At 33.5% G+C, this 10054-nt stretch overlaps 1 protein-coding gene across 3 annotated transcripts in view; it reads right to left on the bottom strand.

Annotated features, from left to right (window-relative positions):
• Positions 1–10054, bottom strand: part of LOC131152380 (uncharacterized) — a 247202-nt gene that overhangs the window by 87028 nt on the left and 150120 nt on the right. The window lies entirely within an intron of this gene.

The raw sequence follows: 10054 nt of genomic DNA, 5'->3' as shown, positions 1-10054 counted from the left end.
ATTTAATTTTAAATTTAAAATAATTTATAAAAAAAATATTATATTAAATTATATTAAATTTCAATTTTAAAATACATGATAATCCACCACCCGTGATTATCATAATCCTTGCTACTCAACCAAGTCAAATGTCTCCTTATTCTTTTTCTCCTTTTCTATTTTTTTTTCTTCCTCCTTATTTTTTCTATCTTTTCTTAGGTTGATGCAAATGGGAAAAAGTCAAGCTTACACATTTGGTGCTTGATCATAAGGAAAGTAATTAATAACTAGTTATCAATAATTTCATTTGTAATTTTACTTTCTTTGCTGTCAATCAAGGTATACTATCTCTTTCTCTCTCTGCATCTCTTTGATTTTTTAATCTTCTTGATAGTGTATTTTATCGAGTTATATTGTTGTTTTCCCCAAAAAAAAAAAACTTGTATTGTTAGTGCTTTGTTTTTATTTTCTTATCACATCAACTATAAAACAATAGTTTTTTCATCTTTCAACTTTTATTTGCTAGGAGTTTAAGATAATAATTTTAGGAAGAAATCCCCAATTTCTACCATTTATTGGTGTTTCCAATAAATAGCTACACATATTACATTGTATAAATAGTTAGTTTCAATGATTTTTAGGCTCCACTTTTAGGGATTAAAAAAATTCTAGATTTTGAATGTTTCTAATAATTCCCAAATAAAAGTTTATTATGACAATAATAGTTACACAACCATCGTCCTTCACCGTTGAAAAGATGGCTGCCACCTCACCATGCGGCCGCCACCACCACGCCATCCATTGCCATGTCGCTTTTCTCCCTTGGTGAGTTCATTCTCTTTCTTCCATTTGGTTTTGACAGAGAAGGCTGTATAAAAAAAAAAAAAATCTGGAATTATGGGTTGACCATGTGGGATAGGATGATTGGACAGCCCCACTCTTGACCATATCAGCCCTAGATGAGATTTAATTAGAGATCCTTAATATTTTATTTAATTTTTTTTCTTCATTTTTCATATCTGAATTCATATTTTTTCATTGACATAATTAAATTTTAAAATTAACACTAATTATAAATTAACAAATTATATAAACAAATAAAAATAAATTTAATAAATCTATAAAAATAATATATTGAAACAATATAATCTGATTATTAATATTATTACAAATCGATTGGTGAGTGAGGTTTTAGAGATATCGAATTCTTACCGGATACAACGTTCTAATATCAAAACTTTCAAAATCTAGGAAAAAATAAAAAATAAAAACAAAAAGAATGAAAATAATAGAAAAATAATGTACAAATATTGAAATTAAAATTAAGGTTGATGAAAATTACAGAGAATCGAAGGTCCGAAGATGATGAACATAAGAATCAAAGCAAAAATCATAGAGAGACCGAGAGATGAGAGTGAGAGAATGTGAGAGATGAAAAGATTTCTTTAGTAAGGTTAAGAGAAAGATATGAAAGTAATAGATAGTTAAAAACATAATAAAATTGTTAGTTGGGAAGTTAATGAGACTTGAAAAAAAAAAAGAATTAAATTGCATTACTTTTATATTTTAAAATATAATTTCATTTATTTGTTAGTTGAGAAATCAATGAATGGGAAGAGAGCATAATAAATAATGTTAATATTATTTAATTAAAAAAATTTGGGACTCCAAAAATATATTATTATATTAAAAAAAATTTTGGGAATTTCAAATTTTTAGGGTCCTAGGCGAACACCTCAGCCGCCTAATGGTTAGGCTGGCCCTGAAATTATTATGATAATATTTTGAAGAAGAAAAAAACACTAATCTCTAGCCATGTTCATAAAAAGAATTAATAGACTTTCCTAGTTATATTGTGAAATGTACGAAAATTATGATAAATACTACGAAAAAAATAAAAACATAGATAAAATAACAAAAGCATACGAACTTTTGGTGATCCCAAGATCACGGGATCGATTCCCCGTTGAAAGTTTATCCAGGTGAATTACCAGGAGTGCGTCAATGGGTGGGCGACTTCCATCCCCTCTGGTTGAGTACTATACTACAGTGTCCAAAATGATGAGATGGTAGCTGGAGTCCCTGAGTTAAAAAAAATACACACTCTTTACACACACACGCGTGCGCGCACACACACACACACACACATACATAGGAATTTAACGTGATTTGGCAATATGCCTATATCTATAGGAGCGAGCGACGATTGAATTTCATTTTTATCGAAAGTAAGGTTAGATAATATGTATTTATACTAACTCTAATTGTACAAAGATATTAGAAAAATTCTTCAAATACTCCTATACCATATCGCAAGGGTGTTGTTCTACTCAATATGAGTCACATACTACAACAAATTATATTTAGTTTAACTTAAATTATCTATAGAGAATAGTTTTTTGAAGTAATTAGATTAGATTGTTGATCGTAATTTCATACAAACAGAGCATGTGGATTGAATTAATGATGAAGTGAGGGTGCAAGCTAGCTGATTTATGCAAACTAGCCTAAGTATAATGATAAAAAATAATAATAGGATAGAGGAAAAGAATGTTTAAAGGTTTCTTAAAGAACGTTTTTAGTTTATTTTGCGTCAATAACATAAATAATAATAATTTTCAATTTTATTTATATTTTTTATTGTTATTTGTTTTTTTTTTAATAAAATTAAACTATTGGAACCTATTTTATCTTCAACACAATGTGAGTACAAATAATTTTCATAAACAAAATATAAAATATAACATAAATTGAAAACTGTAATTGTAGTAGTATAATTCGTAGGTTGAAGTATAGTGATTTGGTATTCGACCAAACCTTAAGGGAAGTTTTCAAAATTCTTGAAATTTCATGGAAGATTCGTGAAAATTTTAAAATCTAATGAGAGATTCTTGCCTTTTTATCAAATTTAAAAAAAAATTAATCTCCTCTATTCAACATTATTTTTTAAAAAACCATAAACTATTAATCCAAAACAAATTTTTTAATATGAGCTGCATGAGCACACAAAAAAACATGAATCTTTTTTGTAAATTTCCAATCCATGAGAAACTAACATTATAGTTAGAGAGCTCATCCTCAAAATCTAGACATTAAGGAGAGAGTGTTAAAAGGATCTTATAATAACTTAGGAGTGCCTAGAAAGACGATGTGGAACTGAACATACACCAACATTCCCCCTCGAGCCCATGGGAGAAATGAGACGAGGAGGAATCCAACCCACGAAGGGGCCAAATAGCCCAAGGTCCAGCTCTGATACCAGATTAGAGAACTCATCCTCAAAACCTAAATGTTAACGAGAGAGAAAACTAAAATGATCTTATACTGATTTAGAATTGTCTAGAAAGGCGATGAAGGACCGGACAAGGACCAACAATTATCATACAATCATTCTCTTTTGTATTATTATTATTATTATTATTATTATTATTTGGTTTATGTAATTTTGAGGCTTTTAAGAAACTTCATATTAATTGGTCTAGAGGGGAAGAAGTCAAAGCTGGGGCAGCTAAAATTTGTTCGACTCACAAGAATGGTGCACGCCCGCATTTATACGTACCCTCCAACCAGCCGCTCTGCCGGTTGGACCAGTCTCGCCATTGACCTGAGATTTCATGTTAGCATAAATATTTATACAATATCTTACAATTAGAGAATTTCAAGTTTTACATATCATCTAAATTAAATGAATTTGTAACTTGTATTGATCATATTATCAAAAAAGGAAAAAAAATACATCAAACAGTGAGCATCCGAAATTAAATTGACCGTATTCGACTTACGCAAATTGACCATTAATTATATTTGAATGCTATATATATATATATATATATATATATATATATATATATATATATTTCAAGGTGTGAAAATAATTTTTTTGTAAAAATATAAAATAAGGCTGCATGTTATAAACTCATCGTGGTTCATTTTTTTTTTTTTTTTGGGACCCCGTCTATGTAGGACCTTTGTGTACCGGACTGGCCTTTTTTCATTTATTTTTTTCCCTCAAAGAATCATATTTATATTAAAATAATATAATCACAGGTACACATGTACACATTGGTAGAGATCTATGTGATGCATGGATATAATTTTAGTGTACTTATTTGTTACGAAAAGTTTATTATTTAGAGATTATCGTGTACATATTTGTTTATTTAAAAGTATGCGTCTATTTTATTTTTCCAAGATAAAATATTAGTTATTAAAAACTTATAAAAATTGTTAACTAAATGTGCCTCTTTTCATTATAATAAAATTTATGAAATGCATAAGTATCTTATATAGTGTTTTCTTATTGTTTTTTAGTAATTTTTATATGCTATCTAAAATTCGATAGCCACTCCTTTATTATTTCACATTTAACATTTTTAATTTATTTTTTAGAAGTTTCATTTGATTTCACAAGATCAAGAAACAAACAGGTATATTTTAATTTTGTAGGAATGTTTGATTAATACACTTTTTCCTTGATTTTTATTAGCTAATTGCAATATTAAAAAAATATTTTTAAGTTTTATTATTATATACTTTGAAATTAATATATTTATTTAATTAATTAAGTTAATCGTATCAATATCATATTTCTTAATGGCCCTTGCATCATTGATAGACGGGCCTAATAGAATGAATTACCTAAGGATATTTGATTATATTTGATTTTAGGAAATTATCAAACAAAATAATTTCTTATTTGTGTGAATCTCAATTAATTTATTTTTATTTGATTCCCTTTATTTATTATTTTTGTGTTGATTAATAATTTTTTTATTACTTTAAATGTTTGAATTTTTTTATTGAGTTCCAAATTTTTTATTTTTACTCATCTCAAAATTTGTCTAATACAACACGACATTTGTTTTTGTCAAGGTTGAATGATTTAGTGGTAAAATAGCTGACTTAGTATATCTGGATAATGATTTTTTGAGTTGGTGGATTAAATTTCACCATAGGATTAAATTTTCGAGGGAGACAGTTTCCATTTAAGAAAGAGCATTGGACTCAACTCTATATGCATGTGTTCTACCAAGCTGGTAGCCATACATGTGGAAGATCGAGGAACGGTGATGAGTGGACTCTTATAGTTTTGTTCGTTTTCCATAATTGAATAGTGACTCCTAATTTATTTATTTTTTATTTTTTTGGATTCGTCCGGGTATCCACAACCGTCAACGACGTCCGTTTTACGGTCCACCGCACCGGTCGTGACTAATCCCACGCCCCGTGGATCCGGCCCCACATCACCACGAGGAAGGTAAACCAGGAACCCAGGGGAGGAATCGAACCCGGGTGGCACATTAGCTGACCTCGTGAGAGGCACACCCGGAATCCGCTCGACCACCTTAGCTACGCCCTGGGGGCATAGTGACTCCTAATTGATTGCATGATAAGTAATGACTTCTATTCAGAGAGAAGTGATTAAAACTCATAAGTGAGGGAAAGATCGTTTAAAATTCTACTTGTGATTTTGTTTCATATAAAAAAATATATAGTGGAGGATGGTGTTATTATATATATAGTTGGACCCTAAACCTAATGACTTAAATGTTTGAGTTAAAGTTAGTCTTCATCCGTGTATATCCAACGAGTACAAAACTCTCTTAATCCTCACAATTGCAAAAAGCAAAAAGTTGTCTTTTATGATTTTAACTCATTATTCTTTTTAACAAAAAATTGACAAAATAATTGACTGGATTAATTGTAACAGCTAATGGTTAAAAAAATTTAGTTGATTTAATTGATTTTAAGAATTTTTTTTTTAAATACGTCGTTTAGACATTGTCCCTCATATGACAAACTCCGGTATTTCCACCTCAATAAACTAAGCTCAAACCTAATTTAACCGCACATAAATCCTTTTTTTTTTTTTAAGTAAGAATTAAGCTTCACATATTCATCAACCTAGAAAATGGTGATTTAACCTACACTAGTGTTTGGTATACTTTAGGTTTGATTCGCATAATGTCTATTTTTAATAATAATTTAGTTATAATAGATTTGTTTTAATTAGTAATACAAAAAAATTATATTGATATCATAAAACAAATAAAAATGTAAAACGTTTTGAGTCTATAACAAGTAATAGATAAGAAATAACCATTCATATGTTTCACCATGCAATGTCTATTCCTTTCTTATATTTGTTAAATGACATAATAAGAAACATAAAATAAATAATTATTACTAACGTTTCTAAAATTTTCACTATATTATACATTATTTTAGAGAATAGCTATTTCGCAAACCAAACAAGTCGTTTGGTAAGGTTACAATAATTATTATCAATTTTTTTTTTAAAAAAAGCACAACTGTGTTTATATCCATAGAAACCAGAAAATAGGTTTCTAGATTAAGTTACGAGAAGTCTAGCAGCAGCTTAAAACTAATCAAGGAACTAAAACAACTGGTTGACACATGTTAAGAATGGAGAAGAATGAAATTTTGTATATTGATTCACACTCAATACAAGGATTACAAAGGTATATATACATAAGAGAATTGGAAAAAATGGAAAGTAAATATTGTGCTGAAATGGAAAGTGTATATATCTCTAATACTCCCCCTCAAGTTGGAGCATGGAGATTCGTAATGCCCAACTTGCGTGATAAAGTTTGGAAATGTTCACGACCCAAAGCTTTGGTGAAGATATCGGCAAGCTGACTGTGGGTAGGAATATGTTTAGTGAAGAAGAGGTCAGCTCGTAACTTTTCATGAACAATATGACAATCGATTTCTATATGTTTGGTACGTTCGTGGAAAACAGGATTCTGGGCAATGTGAAGAGCCGCTTGGTTGTCACAATATAAGAGCGTAGGCTGAGAATGCGGTACGCCAAGATCATGTGAAAGAGTTTTGAGTCATGTAAGTTCACAGGTAGTAGAATGAAATGCCTGGTACTCAGCTTCGATGGAGGAGCGAGAGACGGTAGTTTGTTTCTTAGTGGGCCAGGAAATGGGACTAGTGCCCAACTGAATGAAAAAACCAGTAGTGGAGCGGCGAGTGAGGGGACAACTAGCCCAATCCAAATCAAAATAAGCCGAGACATGAAGAGTGTTGGCAGTAGGAAAAAATAAGCCTTGATCTGGAGATGTTTTAATGTATCGAAGAACACATACAGCAACATCATAATGCGGTTGTCTGAGCTGGTGCATAAATTAACTGAGAATGTTGACTGGAAATACAAGGTTAGGACGAGTGATGGTGAGATAGATCAAATGTCCAACGAGTCGCCGAAACGAGCTTTGATCGGAGAGGAGAGCACCATCAATATTATTGAGCTTCATATTTTGTTCCATGGGAAAGTGGGCAGGACGAGCACCTAGATGACCGCTATTGGTGAGGATGTTAAGAGCATATTTGCGTTGGTTGAGAAAAATGCCAGTGGGAGAGCGAGCAACTTCGAGGCCAAGGAAATATTTCAAATTTCCAAGATCCTTGAGTTTGAATTTCTGAGCGAGCATGACTTTGAAAATGCTAATAGCGGAGAGATCATTGCCTTCCATGAGAATGTCATCAACATAAACAAGTATAAGAGTAAAAGACTAACCCCGAGAGTGGGTGAAAAGAGAGTGATCGGCTTGAGATTGGGTGAAACCCGCAGCAAGTAAAACAGAAGATAATTTAGAAAACCAATTGCGAGAAGCTTGCTTGAGGCCATAAAGAGATTTTTGAAGACGACAAACACGAGTCTCCCCTTGTTTGCAATAACCTGGGGGGGGGGGGGATCATATAAACCTCCTCATCGAGGTCACCATGGAGAAAAGCGTTATTGACGTCCAATTGAAGGAGATGCCAATCCCGAGCGGCCGCCACTGCAAGAACACACCTGACAGTAACGAGTTTAGAAACAAGAGCAAAAGTATCATGATAATCCAAACCTTCTACCTGAGTGTTGCCCTTGGCCACCAAGCGAGCTTTATGACGCTCTATGGATCCATCGGCCCGGAGTTTTGTTTTGAACGCCCATTTACAGCCAATTGGTTTTTTCCTAGGGGGAAGGTGTTGAAGAACCCATGTATCTTTGGTTTCTAAGGCTTGGGTTTCAGAAGTCATGGCATCACGCCAATGAGAGTGTAGCACAGCCTGAGAATATGAGGTGGGTTCTGAATGTTAGGACATAACAGGAAAAAAAAAAAAAAAAAAAAAAAAACAAATGTGGAGTAGAGAAGCAATGGTAAGATAAAAAAGAGGAGAGACAATAAACCGTACCTGAGGGACATCTTGAAACTTGTGAAGCCGTGGAGGACTTTGGCAAAGTAGGACAGATATAATCAGCTAAGTGAGAGGGATGTGTGACAGCCCGTTTGGGCCGTGAAGAGGTAGGTGGAGGGGGTGGTGGGGGTTGGAGGGTGGAGGGGAAGGGGTGAGGGTGGGGGTGTCAGGGAGGGGACCAAGGGAGAAGGAGAGAGAGAGAGAGAGGAGGGGCTAGGGTTATGTGTGGGTGGTGGAGAAGGTAAAGTGTAGGAAAAATGTATATCAGGAATAGGAAAACGAAGGACTGAAGAAGATGTGGGAGTTGGAGAGACGAGATGATAGGGAAAAACATTTTCTTCAAAAATGACATCACGGGAGATGAAAATTTTTTTGTTTTCAAGATCGTAGACATGATAAGCCTTATGATGAGTAGGATAACCTAAGAAAACACATCGAAGAGCACGAAGAGAAAATTTATCGCAATGTTGGTGAGTAGTTTGGGCATAGCACAAGCACCCAAACACTCACAAGTGTGTATACAAAGGGGGTTTCTAAAAAAGAAGTTCATAAGGGGACTTATGATTGAGGCTGGGTGAAGGAGTGCGATTAATTAAATAGCCCCAAAAGGAAATGAGAAGATTGGCTTGAAAACGTAAACACTGAGCCACATTAAGAAGATGATTGTTTACGCTCGGCAACACCATTTTGCTGTGGTGTATCCACACATGTGCACTCGTGAAAAATGCCTTGATCATTGAAAAAGGTTTGAAGTGGGGTGGATAGAAATTCTCGACCATTATCGGTGCATACATGCTTAACAGTGCAATTGAAATGATTTTGGACTATGACGCAAAAATTTTTAAGGCAAGTGAAAGTATCAGATTTCATGCGCATAAGATAGACCCATGTAGCACGTGTTAGTCATCCACAATTGTTAAAAAGTAATGTGCACCAAAGAGTGAAGCGGTAGGATAACCACCTCATATATCACAATAAATCTGATTAAAACAAAATGTGCTCTTATGTGTATTTAAGGAAAAAGGTAAACGAGTGTGCTTTGCTCTAGCACAAACATCACAAGGCAAATGAGGAGAAGAAATATTTAAGGTTTTCAGCATACATGAAATGGAAGGGTGACTGAGACGTTGATGCCAAAGAGTCGTGGCAAAAACACGTTGAGAGTGGAAAATTGACGCGGAGGGGGGTTTATAGTGGTAAAGTCCATCACGTACTTCACATGTTCCAATCAACCTCCTTGTTGATAGGTCCTGAAAGACACAAAAGGTGGGAAAAAATATAGTAATACAATTGAGATCAGTGGTAAGTTTGCTGATGGATAATAAGTTAAATTTAAATGAAGGCACATAAAGAACATTAGAAAGAGAGAAATTAGGAGAAAATCGCATAGTTCCCATATGAGTTACAGGAACAATGTCACCATTTGGAAGCTTAATGGGGCATGGCTGATTGAGAAACTGAATATTATCAAGAGAAGACAAATTGGACGTCATGTAATCAGAGGCACCTGAATCAACAATCCATTCAGTGTTAGAAAGAGAAGCAAAATGAAAAGAGGCGAGGTTACCAGCAAAATTGGCAGAGTTGGTGTTCAAGGGTGATAAAGGATCCAAGAGTCGACGACATTGTTCGCTGGTGGGACCAGGGATAGCAATCTTAGAAGAGGTTGAAGAACCGGTGACAGTATGTGTAGCCATTAAGGAATCAGATGCTTCTATAACGTCAGATAGTGTAGATAAAAGCGTCGAATCGGGTTAAAAGCCGAGCTTTGAGACGACCAGAAAAAGAACCTTCGATTGAATAATTGCGCTGTAAGAATTGTAACCAAGAGATCGCCTGAGCACATCCTGGAGAAAAACAA

The sequence above is a fragment of the Malania oleifera genome, chromosome 3 (genome assembly GCF_029873635.1).
Source record: "Malania oleifera isolate guangnan ecotype guangnan chromosome 3, ASM2987363v1, whole genome shotgun sequence".
NCBI lineage: Eukaryota > Viridiplantae > Streptophyta > Magnoliopsida > Santalales > Ximeniaceae > Malania > Malania oleifera.
This window is presented reverse-complemented; position numbering and strand designations above follow the sequence as displayed.